Source organism: Xenopus laevis, chromosome 6S (assembly GCF_017654675.1).
Source record: "Xenopus laevis strain J_2021 chromosome 6S, Xenopus_laevis_v10.1, whole genome shotgun sequence".
In the NCBI taxonomy this organism is placed as follows: Eukaryota; Metazoa; Chordata; class Amphibia; order Anura; family Pipidae; genus Xenopus; species Xenopus laevis.
Window position 1 is genome coordinate 87,357,042 of NC_054382.1, and position 18,197 is coordinate 87,375,238.

An 18,197-nucleotide genomic window follows, 5' to 3' on the forward strand; every position below is an offset into this window, starting at 1 on the left:
TTTAATAGTGTCTGCTCCAGCAGAGTTCGGCATTGAAATCTGTTTATCACACAGATTTTTTTATATTTAATTTTGAAAACTGACATGGGCTAGACATATTGTCAGCTTCATAGCTGCCCCAGTCATGTGACTTGTGCTCTGATAAACTTCAGTCACTCTTTACTGCTGTACTGCAAGTTGGAGTGATTTCACCCCCTCCCCCCCAGCAGCCTATCAAAAGAACAATGAGAAATTAACCAGATTGCAGCTCTCTAACACAAGATAACAACTGCCGGGTAGATCAAAGAACACACTCAATAGAAAAAGCCAAGTCCCACTGAGACACATCCAGTTACATTGAGTATGAGAAACAACAACTTGCCAGAAAGCAGTTCCATCCTAAAGTGTTAGCTCTTTATGAAAGCACATGACCAGGAAAAAAAGACCTGAGATGGCTGCATACACACCAATATTATAAACTAAAAAAAATACACCTGCTGGTTCAGGAATTAAATTTTACATGGTAGAGTGAATTATTTACAGTGTAATTTAGAAATAAAAACTACATCATAAAAATCATGACAGAATCCCTTTAAGTGAGATCTTGATCTATTACTCTTTAGTAAACGATGCACCATTAAGTTTGTAACTCAGTTCAGAAAAGTTAAAAATATACAGAGTTCTTGATGATTCTATGAAAATAATGGGCAACAATTTTCTATACATCAAATAAATCAATTTTTAGTAACAGTGAAATTTTTATTGGTTTCATTGGTTACTGCCCAATTGCAAAGGTTCAGTAAATGAGCCTGTGTGATTCAGTAATGTGGAAAACAAACAATACATGTAAGGTAATGAAATAAATGTAATGTTTTCTGGTGTTATATGAAACTATTAAGTAGACTTGTCACATGTTAAATAATTATAGTCCACTTTGACACTAGAACACAGAAGCCACAACCTTTAAATAAATAAAACAAATAAACTATAAAACAAAGGTCCTGGGCTGGCTAACTCTTCTCAGTAAACAATAAACAAAAGACCTTGGGTGTATTGAAACCCAATACAATCATATAAAGACTTGGGGCAGATTTATTATGTGAGCAACTTCCCCCAGAACTTGTTTATAAAGATCTGAAGCAGTGTAAAATAACGGCAGCAAATCTGGCGTTCCCATGGCATAAAAAAACACACCTTGATAAATTTGCCAATTATTTTACCAGCACTCCAAAAGTTTTTATCAAGATTTTCTTTATTCAAACATCACTCTTGTGTCCAATGTTTTGGCCCACATTGGGGCCTTGATTTCCAATGACAATGATCATTTACATCTTTTTTGGATTACTTACAAAGTGCATATATGCAATAAAAAATGCATACTGAAAGTCTCTAAAATTAACTACTATTTATTAATAAATGTGAACAGAATTAATGTCAAATTCTATGTATGTTTTATGTTTTTTTCTGTCTAAATCATAATCTATAATTATTATTTATAATCTATAATACATTCATATTTCAGGAAAGAAAGTAAATAGTCACATGTATTACATTTACAAAGATTTGCTTATATTTACACTGTATGTGCTTAAAAATACTACATAAAGTCTTTGCTGCAGGCACTGATGGTGATTATTGCATGAGCTAAAGATTATTTAAAGGAAACATAGCAATATAATTTACTTACTGTGTGTAGTTTAGTCTGACATAATTGCTTGTCCAGTTACCCCTTAACAATGTTACAGCTGATGGTATCAAATTGCTAGCTATCAACTTTATGTTCCATCTTTTATGTCTTGATATATAGGATTCATCACGGTACCATCTGTTAGTGTTGAGGGAAAATGTCAACAAAACAATAAAGTGAGAATATTTAAAAAGGTCTATACCTGTGATTTATTTCATTTTATTTTTTTAATCTTTTCATTCAGACACAGTAGAAACATGAAAGCAGATAGAAAATACATGATCTGAACGTTACAGGAGATGAAATAAAGTACTGGAACTAATATAAAAAGTTAGTGTTTTGTATTTGGATTGTTATATGTACTGCAGGCGATTACTGAAAACACAGTACAGATCTGGAAACAACTAAAATAGATTTAGCCAGGAAAAAAATATGTGGTCTTTTTTTATAACAAGTTTCTACATCAGTTTGATATCAGTAAGTATCCAGCAGGCCTTTTTATGTGAAAACTCTTGATATCATATTTTATAGCATTAAGAAATATCGGCAAACCAGGGTACTAGAAAAGAAAAGAAAGACAAAGATTAAAACAAAAGCAACTTCTTTTTAATTCAAACGTTTTATATGTGCCAACAGTGCTAAATTTCAAGTAAAATGAGTACCGTATATACTCGAGTATAAGCCGACCCGAGTATAAGCCGAGGTACCTAATTTTACCCATGAAAACTGGGAAAACGTATTGACTCTAGTATAAGCCTAGACACAACTACAGCCCTGTCTCCCAGCAGCGCACATTCTGCCAAAGCGACCCCCCCAGCGATCAACCGGACTTCTTTGCAAAGTTGATGGTGACAGAGAATTGCCAAACGGATTACTGTGTGCATTGTCCCACTGTCCCACTACCATGTGCAGAGGGTGCTGTTTGATATTGCCATCACTGTTAATCCTTCGTATAACCAACAGAGGGCGCTGTGTGATATTGCAGTCACTGTTATTCTTTCATATAACCAACAGAGGGCGCTGTGAGATATTGCAGTCACTGTTAATCTTTCATATAACCAACAGAGGGCACTGTGTGATATTGCAGTCACTGTTATTCTTTCATATAACCAACAGAGGGCGCTGTGTGATATTGCAGTCACTGTTATTCTTCCATATAACCAACAGATGGCGCTGTGTGATATTGCAGTCACTGTTATTCTTTCATATAACCAACAGAGGGTGCTGTGTGATATTGCAGTCACTGTTATTCTTTCATATAACCAACAGAGGGCGCACTGTTATTCTTTCATATAACCAACAGAGGGTGCTGTGATATTGCAGTCACTGTTATTCTTTAATGTAACCAACAGAGGGCGTTGTGTGATATTGCAGTCACTGTTAATCTTTCATATAACCAACAGAGGGCGCACTGTTATTCTTTCATACAACCAACAGATGGCGCTGTGTGATATTGCAGTCACTGTTATTCTTTCATATAACCAACAGATGGCGCTGTGTGATAATGCAGTCACTGTTATTCTTTCATATAACCAACAGCGGGCGCACTGTTATTCTTTCATATAACCAACAGAGGGCATTGTGGGATATTGCAGTCTCTCCCCAAGTGTACTGTTGGTATAGGAATGATTAAAAGTGACTGCAATCTCAGCTACTCGGGTCGGGTACCGCTGACCCGAGTATAAGCCGAGGTAGACTTTTTCAGCACATTTTGGATGCTGAAAAACTCGGCTTATACTCGGGTATATACGGTGTGTATGTGTATATATATATATATATATACACACACACACACACACACACACACACACACAGTATATCGTATTTTAGGTATTTTTTTAATTATAATTATTATGTATAGATTCTAAAGACTGATCATATTGTAATTTTGCAAAAGTAATATGAACAGACACAATAATATAAAAACTGTTTGCAATGCCAAACAGAGTTTCCAAGGAACACTGGAGTACTGGGCGTTGCAACACACACAAATTTTATTTAACTTTTGTACAGGCATCAATGTTCAGGCTGGTCACATTCTTTACAAAGGGAAGCATTGATATCCACAGTTGGTAAAGATCATCCAAACCAAATTGTTTACTTACACATACTGCCCTTCCTTCTGTTCATTCACCCCTTCCACCTTTAGCCTCCAGTACCTTTCTTCAGGGTGACTCACATACCCCCTTTCACAGGGCTTCGCCCAATGGTACCAGCTTTGCCAGGTGCTTTCTTCTGGGTCCCTCTGAACAACTCTTGGGCATGAGCTTTATGCACACCAGGATCCTTCTTATACCATAAACTCTCTACTTGGACCCTAACTTGTGGAGTACCCTCCAAGGTATTAACCCCTTCTCACTCCTGGTTGGGGCACAGACTGCCCTTGCTAGCTATTCCCTCTCTGCTTCTCACCTCTTGGATGAGCTATGACAAAAACTCTGTCCTAGCTACCCTGACAGCTTCTCCTACCTGGTGTCATCTTTCCAGTTCTTCAGGTTCATGGCTTACTTCCATAGGTGTTCTCTTGATCCTGCATTAGTTTTATAGTCTTTTGGGCCCCTCCCTCTTTCCTAGACTCTTTCCAGGGAGGCTTCTTTTTCTCCTTTGGTGGAGACTTGTGGTAATTACCCCCCGATAATATTTACAACAAAACTCTCTTCAATCATCTATTGGTAGAAATATGCATTACATACATAACATTTTAACCTGTCACCCTCTTACAAATGTAATATAACGTTTGATAAAACTTTGTACTGAAAAAGTTGTTGTATTTGCTTATGACACCTTCAAGCACTTCTTAAAAGTGCATAATGCACAATTAAAATGTGGCTGTTTGTGCTAATTGTTTTTCTTTGTGACTTTTATTACCATTCCCCCACAGTCTTAAAGTACATGGATGGATGACTGAGATGTAATTTCCTGTTTTGAGTACTTGGGGTATGGTATATTTGTTTTATTGTGTTATGGGTATCATTGCCTTGAGAAAAGTTCCCTGAGGAAGTTCCATTTGGGAATAAATTGTCAACACCATAGATGGCTTTAATGTAGTTGGCCATCTTGACTATATACAATTCCTGTTTTGTTCAAAGGGGAGGGCATTTTTGTTAGCTTAATGCACAAAATGTCTTTAAACTAACATATTATTTATGTATGCATATTAATTATGGTTAAGTGCAGATAACGTCTTGTCTTTCCAGAGAGAAATGCACAATAACCAGCATGCACAACATTTGCTGCCTTCCTTCCTTAAATAAGGGTTGTAATTGACACCTGCTTTTCACAGAATTAATTACCTCACTAATTGAACTCCACACTGCTTTTATTTGGAACAAGCTATTATTATTTTGAACACTGTTATTATTTTGAATAAATCTCAATTAATGATTAAATTACACAGAATCAGCAGCATGCATGTCATGACTGTTGGGTCTGTTGTTTTCTATTACTCTACTACACATACAATTAAATGATTTGCCATGTAGAAATATTATTTCTACCAAGCACAGTGATTGATCAGGTTAGTGGTGTTGGACTACTATTATTCTGATCACACTGAGAAAACCCAATGGGCCCCACCACCGCAACTGAGCAGAACTAGGGGGATTGATTTCCTGCAAACACAGTGGGATAATTAAAAAAAAAAAACACTTTTTAAATTTAGAGATTTCTTCACTGTGCCAAAACTATTCCTTACAGCAAACATTTTCCAGACAGTCACAAAAGTGTTAAGTAACTGTGCTGCATTCCAAACTCCCTTCAGGAGTCCCTATGTTTAACGTTATTAAATCAGTAACTACATATTATAGCATAAATCATTTTTAGTGTCTGAGAAGCAAGAACTTGTGTTTTGTATTTTAGATATCAGAAACATAGATCAAATGGAATACAATCAGAATTCATACGGGTTCTACTAATACTTCTAGTAAATTTGGATTATTCAGAGAGGTCAGTGTTATAGGATATATCTCATATAACTGTTTGGTGTATGGGTATAGTTTATAAAATAATTTCTTATCCCAATGCATGTATTTGCTCCACAAAACAGTCCATACTTTCTCTGTTATTTCAAAGTGTTAAACATTGCTATTATTAGAGAGATTAAGTTTAAAATTGTTAAAGTATCTGTGTTTTGAAAAAGTGTTGCCTTTGTCTACTTAATTGTAACTCTGAATCCTTTGTATTATCTATAAATAATTGCTTCATAAGAACCAAAGGGAATAACTCATTATGCATGGTCTCTGATTGACGGTTGAGTTGCTGCCAAAACAGCCACCACTTGTAGCAACGTAAGTTAACATTGCCAATGCAGTTAGAATCTGAATCCAACAGCCTGGAATTTTCTGTGACATTATCCCTAATTGCTTTCCATTGCTAATTGGGGCAGTCATTGTCATGCAAACGTCAATGTAATGACCACAATCATTGTACATTGGTAATTAACTGTTCTGTTTCTTGATGTTCAGTATCTTTTGTAATGTCACTATGGTAACATTAAAATCTCTTGAGGAGCACAAACACATATATATATTTTTCCACATCTGCCATTGACTCTTTTATAAAGCATTTAATCGCCTCTTTAAACAAAATATCTCTATCTACACTCAATAGCATAAAGTATCCAGACACATACCCATTCAACATCTCATTCATAAACCAAGGGTATTAATATGACGTGGTGTCCTTTCTCTGCTGCTAGCAGCCTCTTCTCTTCTGGGATGACATTGCACCAGATTTGGAACCTGTTGGTGGAATGAGATTCCATTTAACCACAATAGCATTACTGATGTTGGACAATATTGTTGGGGATCAAGCATGACCTGTAATGGGAGTTCTAACTCTTCCCACATGTGTTTAGTTGGGTTGAGGTCAAGGCTCTGTACAGGCCAAGTTCTTCTACTCTCATGCTAGCAAACTCAATCTGTACAGACTTCCTAGTACATGGGGGCATTGCTATTCTGAAATATAATTTCCCAAAATATTTCCACAAGTTTGTAAGCACAGAATTGTAAAGAATATCACTGTATGCTGTAGCTTTAAGGTTTTTTGTAATGGAACCATCGACCCTAGTCCAATCAATGTAAAAAGCTTTAAACCATTATATTCATCCACCAAATTTATCATTGGCATTATGCATTCAGGGAACATTCCATCCAATGCTTGTCATTGCACATGTTGATGTTAGATTTGTTTGCTTTAGAACGCACATGAAAAATGCTCTATAAGAATAGTTCTTGTTATTGTGCATCCATACAGAGTATGTGAGTGAGTTATTCTAGTGGGAATGTCATTTTAGAATACTTTTGGCCATTTAATGTATATCTCTCTCTTTCACTTTCTTTTTCTTACATTATTCAAAGCTATAATTATACAATGTAACCATTGACTTGTTTGGACACATGTATTTTTCATTTGTAACAAATGTGTAAAAGTAAATTTACTTCATAATAAAAAAAAAGTAATCAATGCAATTAAAGATCACTGGTTAAGGAAAAAGACAAAGTTCATCTGATTTTCTATAAGATATATGTGTGTAAAGAACTATAAGCAACCATATACTGGTAACGTCTACAATAAAAGGAACACAAGTAAATATGAGAGAGGAACTGTTTACCTGGTTCTTTGAAGGGGCCAGCAGGAACCTAGACTTTGGGATGGCAATGGATGACATCTACTTAGACTTTACTAAAGTATTGATACAGTGCCACACAGAAGGTTCCTGGTTAAATGAAGTAATATTGGCCTGGAACATAATATTTGTAACTGGATAGAGAAAAGGTTGAAGGATAGATTAGAGAGATAAATGAAACATTTTGTAATTGGACCAGAGTTGTTGGTGGAGTATCACAGGATTCTGTCCATGGCCCATAGATTTTGTACTTGTTTGTTAATGACCTGGAGGTGGACATTGGCAAGTACTGTCTTTATTTTTGCAGATTATACTAAATTGTGGCAAAAAAAAAAAGTTCCATGCAAGTTGCAGTAACTATGCAGTGCAATTTTACTAGGTATTCCAAAGTAAAATCTTTTGTTATATATACAGTAATCACATTTGCGGTATTGTGGTATAACAAAATTTGATCTTACTTTGGAATACCTTGAGGCACTAGAGGACTGTTATTCCTTAATTGGACTAATTTGACTGATGATGTAATGTAGATTGCATGCTGGGAAATGGAGGTGGGGTATGTTGGGGTTTAAATGGGTCTGTGCACTTTAAATTGTATCCTGATGAAGGGAAACGTTGAATTACTGGTGGTATAATAAAATGGGTATATTCCCCGACTGCATTCAATTGAGTGTGTGTGGATCTGTTTCCAAACAATCGCTGTTCTTAGCATGAGTTCCCACATTAAAGATTAGCAATACTTCTCGTGCTCTGCATTCTGGTAGTGTTAAATGCAAACCAAAGTTGAAACTCTTCGGAGAGCATTACTTTATCACATTTATCAGCATTTTGCAGTGTACTGGTTAGTTTAAACACCACTACGTTGTCACTGACTACAGTATGTCACTGTTTCCAGTGGGCATTTTTAAGATCAGGTCAAAACAATTTTAACCTGATATAGAAATCCTTTGCCATTATCAGCCTGCGTGACAGAGAGCTCTCCTAACAATGTAAATATGTCAATCAAGTTGTGCGCAACCTCTTGTGTTTCCTTAAACTCAAGGCCCTTTGGAATGACAAATGCTGTGAGGTGATCATCATATGCCATAACAAATTAGTATTTCTCAACTAAAGAGCTCTTGTTCTTTCTATGAAGACACATAACATATTTGTAGTGATTGTTTTCTGTCCCAGTCCTAAAAATCTTTTACTCTTGCTTGAAAGTCCATCTCATCTTGATTTTTGGACAACTGGTATAGTGCTGTGCTGTCCTTTGATTTTCTATTTCTACTGGGTATAATTGTATGTACTGTAAATCTGATATACTGAACCACAACTGACTGTGGCTGATAACACAGTGATGATTCTATACAAGATCGGGAGTCCATATAATTATCCAGCCAAGCCTACGGGACTCGCCCCAGTTCAAGAGGGCTATCAATTATAACAAAGTTTATATCAAAAAATGATATAAGTCCCAAAGCTTCTTCAAGTAAAAAGTATTAATTTATTGTAGTACACATTTAAAAGAAATATAACTGGTACATACTACCCCCCATATCCCACCTTACGCGTTTCGCACCCTCCGGCGCTTAGTCATAGGTGTATACACGAAACGCGTAAGGTGGGATATGGGGGGTAGTATGTACCAGTTATATTTCTTTTAAATGTGTACTACAATAAATTAATACTTTTTACTTGAAGAAGCTTTGGGACTTATATCATTTTTTGATAACACAGTGAAACATGAGTGGAAACTGAATGCAGGACTTCAAGCTGTATTGTCCCAAAAGTACAAGAATATAATTATAGTTTGGAGGTTAGATTGTATAGCATTGAATACATTTACAGCATAATTTATTGAATCATTTACTAATTTACTAATTTAATAAGTTAAATTATTTTTTCAAATGCATAATGAAAGCACAAAGATATACCAGGGTTTGAAATGCTGCAAGAAACTTGGCTGATATATTTGTTTGAATGTATACATATACCGTATAATACTAATTCACATTGGGGGGCAGATTTATCAAGGGTCGAATTTCGAGGGTTAAAAAACCCTCGAAGTAAAATCCTTCGAATTTGAATATCGAATTTGAAGGATTTTAATGCAAAGTTTTGATTGACCGATCAAATAAAAATCGTTCAATCGAACGATAAAATAGAACGATTCGAACGATTTTAAGCGACCGATCAAACGATTTTTATTCAACCAAAAAAAACTTCGAAAACTGCTGGGGAAGGTCCCCATAGGCTAACATTGAACCTTGGTAGGTTTAAAGTGGCGAAGTATGAAGTTGAAGTATTTTTTAAAGAGACAGTACTTCGATTATCGAATGGTCAAATAGTCGAACGATTTCTACTTCGAATCGTTCGAATCGTTCGATTCGATCGAATTTGACCAATTCGATGGTCGAAGTACCCCAAAAAATACTTTGAAATTCGAATTTTTTCCATTCGAATTATTCACTCGAGCTTAGTACATCTGCCCCTAAATGTTAATATCACATGAAATGGAACATTGTGCTTCATCATTTTCTCATTAAAAATTAATTATATAGGGACAGACCTTAAAATGCAAGATGGCTGGGTAAATTCATCAGATTAATAACATATTCACCTCTGTACATCAGTAAAGCTAATTTACAATGCCCCATGGAGTGTGTATAGTGCACAAAAAGTTTAATTTTTTTCACTTTGCCACTGTGTTGGGTATTGTGCAAATAGCTAAAAGTGTCTGTTCTCTTCAGAGCATAGAGACCTGCAGACTGCACTTAGAATCAAAGGTTGGCCTGCATTAGGCCCTGCTCGATACTAAAGGGGCAGGTGAGGGGAGGCATTTATTAAATACAAAAAACTTAAAAACTTTAATAAAAAATTTGGCATGTAACAGCTGGCAAGTTCATGTAGAAGTCAGTGGGAGTTGTATTAGAAATTCGAGTTTTTGAGATTAATTTGAAATTTGACAGACTCAGTCCAAAGGATGCCATTGCAAAGAATGTGATTTCACTGCATGCAAGTTGTTTTTATTAATGTTTTAACACAATCAAGTTTTTGAAATTCAAGTTTCTCAATAAATAAGCACACATTCAAAATGTTTGAGTATTCTTTTTTTTTTTAAATAGAAAAACACAGAAAATGTAATATAAATGTATATATTGGCCTCCATGACTGAAATGTGAACATCGACAAACACACAAAAACTTCTTGTTCTTGTGAAACAGTGTCAGAGGGACTTCTATAAATTAAGTAATCTAGCTCTTGTGTTCCCAATAAAGACAGTATTACAGACAGTCTGTACCTTAAGTCTACTAGAAAATCATATAAACATTAAATAAAACCAATAGGCTGAACACTTGGGGGAGATTTATCAAGGGTCGAAGTGAAAATTTAAAAATTCATATTTTCGAGTTTATTTTAGTATAATTCGACTAGGAAATACTGTATATACTCGAGTATAAGCCGAGTTTTTCAGCCCCCAAAATATGCTGAAAAACTCTACCTCGGCTTATACTCAGGTCAAACGCAAAAACGGTCGCCGGCGTCCAATAATAGTCGCCGGCGTCCAAGAATATTCACCGGCGTCCAAGAATGGACGTCAGCGTCCAAAAACGAGATTCCGGCACCTCCAATGGGAGCAGAAACCCTAAATTTTTTGATTGAAACTTACCAGAAGCTGCTGCCTTTCTCATCCTAGGCTTATACTCGAGTCAATAAGTTTTCCCAGTTTTTGGAGATAAAATTAGGTACCTCGGCTTATACTCGGGACGGCTTATACTCAAGTATATACGGTAGTTAAAATTCAATTTGAGTTTGCGGTTCGATCCCATTCACCCGAATTTGAAAAATTTTATTTTTTTAAAAGAAAATTTGATTGGTCATTTTTTCCCGAATTTCGAGTTCAAGGGAGTTCATGGGAGTTTAGGGGGGTTTTAACAAAGTCCCATGAACTCAAAATTCGACCCTTAATTGTTAAGATAGGACCATCAGTTATAGTTTAATAATATTTGGGTTCTTGAACATCGAACTTTTGCAAATGATGTTGCAGTTTTTGCACTAAAGTTGGTGCTAGCAGATCATTATTTTTTGCTTTCACTTGAACAAGAGTAAAAAGTGAAGAAATGATGTAAATTATTTTACTTGTATTTTAGAAAATAAGAAAAATACCAGCCTCAGCTGTAAATCTCCATGGCATTGGTAGCAGAAGCTCAATCAGATATGTTTTCACCGTAGTAATAAGACATATGTGGCTTGATATTAAGAAAAAAACAAACTACAAATGTCACAGTAGAGAGTGAAAAGTGAAAAAGTTGTTCGAGAAATGCTGTGGCAAAAATATAACAACTGACAAACTTTTCAGAAAAAGGGATTGAAAAGGAAATATACCTTCACATGCACTTATTAGCAAGAAGGAAGAAGAAAGCATTAAGAAGTAAACCAGGCTTGGCTGCAGGATACTCAGGAAGATGAAATGCATTATGAGAAACAATATCTTTGCAGTTGGAAAAAAAAGCACATTCGCTACTTGATGACATATATCTTATAGTCTATATCCCATCTCAGACACATTGAAAAGAAATTTGCCAGCTTTCACAGATATACTGAAAGGGCAATGATGTATGAGAACCATATTATAAGATCAGATATCTCTCCAAGGATACTAGCAATAATGTATTTGACAAGTTTTATTGAGTAGATAGAAAAATATAAATGTAAAACAAGAAAAATAATATACCACATTGAGAGTAATAGAAGCACTAGAAAAAAATATTGCTTTTGTGTAGGTAATGTGTAAGTAATCTACATATGTTTTGCAAATGCAAAAAAAAAAAACTCAAACTGTTCTCTAAGGTTAATCAATAGCCTCAAGAATAACAACACATAGAATTGTAGCAGTTATTGTGAGTCCTCACTTTTTTCTTGGCTCATAATAAAAAAAGCTATAAGGGGGAAAATATCCACTGTTGCACAAAATTGCAAATACAATAGAACCCTGAGTTAATGCTACAGATATGGGATCTGTTTTGAAGAAAGCTCCAAATTACAGGAAGGCCATCTCCAATAGACTCCATTTTAATAAAATAATTGCAATTTTTTTAAATGATTTCCTTTTTAAATTAATTACAGTAAATCTAGTCCTTTTACAACAAGGAACATATCATATATTAGAATGATCTATTATTTTTCAAGTGATCTGGTAACTGTATCCTTGTTAGTGTGGATGATTTATTTGACTTCTTTAATATTATCTGAAAAGGAAAGTAATATTAAAGGACAAGGAAAGAGAAAATCCCAAAGAGGGTCTTATTTGCACTTCTCCAAGTTTCTACAGTTTCTGACCTTGTTCTCCATGCTTTTGCTTCTCTTCTATGAAAAACACACCAGCTGAGGGTGGCCATAGATGAACAGATAATATCGTACAAAATTTGTTTTGTATGATAATATCTGTTTGTCTATGGCCACCCTCAGCTGATCACATATTCGGTGCGTGTATGGTGGGAAAAGAGCCTATCGACATCGGCAGAAGACTCGGATATCGGTCGGCTCTTCGATCGGGATTTATGGAAAATTTTGATTGGGTGCCTTTGAAGGCATGTGTGGTCAAGGTCCTGAGGCCCCAAACCTGTGGTTGAGGGAGATATACTTGTGGAAAGAATTCTGACGTGCACACTGGACCAACGCTCGCACTGGAATGAAAATAAATAAAAGAGTTTCATATTATATCAGGGATTAAAAAGGTGTTTCACAAGTGTTTGCATGAATAAGTTAAATGGAAATGATGTGATTGGATTTTGGTGATTAAGGATTATAATACAGGAGAATTAAATGGCACTTTGTTGAACTGAAGAAACTGAGCGGTGAAAGGTTTTTAAGAATATTCAGAAAGTTCAGTTATTCTTTTAGATACTGATGATAGATATTTATCATTGGGCATACAAATACAAACATCAATTGATCTAATGGAGAGTTAGCAGGTTTTATACTGTATGTATAAGATAAACATCAGCATGAAATGGCTAAAACTTTCATCTGAGCAGGAAAAAGATCAAATTCTCAGATCAAAATGTCCCTGCCTGTAAATCATAGATTTGCACCATAGATTATTGATTCAGAGGGACATTAGAGCTCAGTACAGCAAGCTTTAACATCCTACAGAGCAAAATGGTGTTTGCCTGCTCTGAGCTGATGAATTGACACATCGGGCAGCTTTAATAAATATTAATTCGCTAAAGAATTTTTCACAGGAAAAATGTTCCTGACAGTTAGATGAAGGTTAAGTAGCTAGGCTAAAATGTTGGTAATCCTACAATATGTCCTAGTTATAGCAAATCTGCTCCATTGTGTGTATAATATTATTAATTAAGTTCGATTTTAAAGTGCACTTTGTGATTTCTGGTATTTTTTGTTTGATTGATTGTTTGATTGGTGTAATAACATAACATTAGTCATGTGTTTTTGAAATCAGTCCACACAAGCAATTCAGAGAAGACTACAGCTGACACACATTAAGCATATCCTTGCTGAACTGAATTTTTTCATCATTTTTATTCAGTCATTCTCACTGCTCAGCATTATTCTAAAACCTCAATAAGGTTCAGTTCCATTGCATTCTCAGGCATTTGTTGACAGTATTCTAAATCCTCTGTCAAATTATACGTGCATGTGCGTTTCTTTGTAAGGATGAGCGGCAAAAAATATTTAATGCATATTTTATATTAATGTTTATACATTCAATTTTTTGGCTGCTTCTGTTTACTGAGGATCCTAAACATAATTATTGTAAACCTATTTACATATAAACCCATATACAGTACAAACATCAGATCAGATTACTTAATAATTCCTTTAGACCAATGACACATACATGGAATAGCTATTTTCCAAAGTTTCCTTACTTATGGTTTCCCACAGGCAATTCCCATGTTAGTTGGTGGAGAAGAAACAATAGATGTTTTGTCACCAGCTGTAGCCAAGATTAATAGCGGGCAACTGCCAGTAAACACAATAAATGTAAACAACTTGCCTCCCTCCTTTCTTATACGTTTAGGAGAAGTATCCCCTTGATAATAAAGGTGCTTAGATATACTGTTAAAATCGTAAGGCTGTAAATGAGACACTTATTTTCTCATTGTTTTTACTTTCTGTGAGTTTTATGTGTAGTATATTAAAGAAAGGACTAAGTAACCTGATGACAATGATGATTTACTTATGATCAATAAAGATGGCCCTATTTTTCTTAGAGCACAACAGAACTCTGCAACTATAAAATGTTACAAAGTCAGTTCTACCACATGGCCCATAAACAGAAGATCTAATGAAAATGTTTTACAATAAATACAGTAATGTCTCAACTATCAGGGAAATAAAAACTGCAGTATGCCATTGCCTAGTTAATTCTCTGTGATTGCTTGACCAACGCTCTTTCTCATCAACATTAATGGGGATGATTTTGGTATTGATGTTTACCCTATTAACTCATACAGTTTTCTAGTAAATTATTCACTGCTGCCTTACCATTTACATCTTCCACTAGAATCAATGAACAACATAGGAAGGTTTTGGTTATCGCACCTGGGCAAAAGTTGTACCTTGTGTTCCATATTGGGTTTAATAGTACTACATAACAAATATCTATTACTGATCAAGGATTTGGCAACTATAACAATAACAACCCCAAGTACAACTGTTCTTAACCTTGACTCTAAACTTCTGATCACAAGAATCTAATCGCCAACTACCATTTAACATTCAAGGGCATATTTTATCAATTATAGAATAATAACATTGTTTGAAGTTTTCAGCTTATGCACATTATTTGCCTGTTTATAAAATATCAGTTTTGACAATACAATGTCAGATAAACCCAGAACAGACAAAACCTTTACCAGCATCAGTTGGTACCTACTATATCTACCAAAACAAATAAATGATACCCCCCCAAAAAAATACAATGAGCATCTTCATTCACAGCTTACCATTCAGTCCATGTATATCTACATTTAATCTAAATTATTAGACAAACACAGACAGAAAGAAAGAAAAAATGACGTTCAACCTCATCAAATCACAAGTAGGAAAATTAAATCATTGCTTTTTAGATACTTTCACAGAAAAAACACATACTTTCTGAGAACCAACATGACTTGATCATACTGAAGAAAAATGATTAGCTCTTTCAAAATTGGGTAAACTGCATCAGTGCCAAAGCAATTGTTCCTGCTTTCTAGTATTTTAGGTAAGTATCCTTATTAATGTTAACTAAAGAAGGAGATTGCACTAACTATTGATAGATTTGGTGGGCCTCTTTTGGAAATGTCATTGCAAAGTATTGGTTTGTAACACCATTTATTTTACTTTCATGCACTTGAGGCAAATGCTTTCCTTTTCAGAACAATCACAATTTCTTACACTAATATGAAAGGGATCACATAAGTAGATGCATTCGATTCCCTTTGCTTATTGACTCATGTCAACTATTAATTCAATTTTTATTTTTCAAGAAGCCTATTGCCACACGGTATTAGGGCATAAGCATAAATCACCCATATATTTAGACGTTTGTGTTGTTATCATTATCTCTTTTCATAAAAGAAAATAATAACCCCATAATAAATTGAAATAACACATATGAATGGCATATGATAAGTTCACATTACAGCAATAATGTGCACTTTTCTGTGTGATGCATTTAATAATATTGCACTAAATACTACATAAATAGCATGAGCTTCAAATTGTTTAGTAGCTGTGGTTTTACATCAAGACCACTCACAGCAATGTGGATACATTTATGCTTTAGCATTACAAGAAGCACGTTCGTGTCACAAATATGAGTCATTGCACTCTTTCCATTGAGTAAATTGAGAAAGCTGTGTTTTAGCAGTATCTTACAGCATGTGCTAAAGGAGCTCATTAAGCTCAAAAGCATCACTTACACAATCTTACAGTGCTGAATTGATGAAAAATTCATGAGACATAAAGTTTTCATTTGACTATACCATGAAAGTATTGCCAGTGACAATAACCTGTCACCATTAATTATGGGCTATTTGTGCTGCAGCTGTTCTCTCTCATTGGAAATCTGTCATGCCCCAAGTATACGAAAGCTTTTACCACAATAAAACTGTGACAAAGAAGGGAATGTGTAAAAAGCAGTATCGGTTAAAAATAAGAATTACTACTACGCTCTTTTCAGTTTCATATTGATTGAGTTTTCAGTTTTCTGATTTGGGGAAGCCAGTGCATGGATTTCTTATATTTTATGCCATTTAAATTAAAGTTGACAGCCCTTTATATTATATTTTCTTCAATCTCATTTTAAGCTGCATAATGCATATTTTGTTCTCCTCGATTCAGATGTTTGTCTAAGGAATGCATTCGTTTTATTAGTAGTCCATTTTCTGGTCTTTTCTATAAACAGAAATCAGTCAGCCTGATTTAAAGGAAACTCAAAAACCAAATGAACAACTATATGTAAAATGAGCATTATTTGAAAATAGTAAAACTGTTTCAGTTTCTAACATCAAAAACAAACATGAGTTTCAAATGGGATGTAGTGAAAGGTGCAAATTTTGCAATAGAAGCTGATCAGTCAATTGCTTTCAAACAGGTAATTATACTGTGCTATATTGGTTGCCATGGGATACTAGACCAGAAGCAAATATTATATATATTCTTTATTCTTTAATTCAAAGCGTTAATTTTATTTATTGTTACTGCTTTTTTTCACCAAAAGTAATTTGGCTAGGTCCTCCATGGTAATAATATTCGACTGTCGAAGATAAATCCTTCGACTTCGAATATCGAAGTCGAAGGATTTACCGCAATTCGTTTGATCGAACGATCGAAGGAAAAAATCTTTCAATCGAATGATTAAATCCTTTGAATCGAACGATTAGAATGATTTTAATCCATCGATCGACCGATTTTTCTTCGACCACAAATTTGTTAGAAAGCCTATGGGGACCTTCCCCATAGGCTAACATTGCACCTCGGTAGGTTTTAGGTGGCGTAGTAGGGGGTCAAAGTTTTTTTAAAGAGACAGTACTTCGCCTATCGAATGGTCGAATAGTCTACCAATTTTTAGTTCGAATCTAAAAATTGAAGTTGAAGTCGTAGTCGAAGTAGCCAATTCGATGGTCGAAGTAGCCAAAAAAATCATTCGAAAGTCGAAGTATTTTTTTATTCTATTCCTTCACTCGAGCTAAGTAAATGTGCCCCGTAGTGTATGGTGAAATAATTTATTAAAAAGCCTGTGTTTAAAATAAATAGTTAAAAAGTGAGAAGTGCCAGCAATTCATGAATAAATGACAGAAAATAGTCTAGAGGTGGAGTTGTCCAGAGGAGTACTATCTGTTGAATTTTTCTAGGCCCTGGGACACCACACGAGGGAGAAGGCAGGACGCTGAGGACTACGGTCTAGTATTTAAGCTTGTCTATCTCATTGTTGGAGAACTACCTTTACTGAAAAAAACGCAAATCCCCAGTGCCTTAAAGTAAAATGAGATTTCAGGAGAAAATGAATGCCGCACTCAATTGGCTACAATCCTAAAAAATATTTTGCCGACCCGTTGGTTAAAAAGAAGAAAGGATTCTTCAGTAAATATTAAATAAAATTTTGAGAAGGTTTGCGTTTCGCATGCTTTTTATTAAGGCAGATGGGCCTGCCAACCCTCGTGTAGCTGTACCTTCCGCATATTACGTCATTGACATGTCGCGAGAGTTATCATACCATTGGGTTACGTCAGTGCACACTGCTGGTTCAAACCCGTTGGTTCGTCCGGCATGTCAATCAATGCAGCTTGCCTCTCCTCCCAAGAAACTAAGGGGCCCATTTACTAAGGGTCGAAGTGAATTCAAAGTAAATTTTCGAATTCAAAAATTTCGAATTTCAAAGTAATTTTTGGGTACTTCGACCATCGA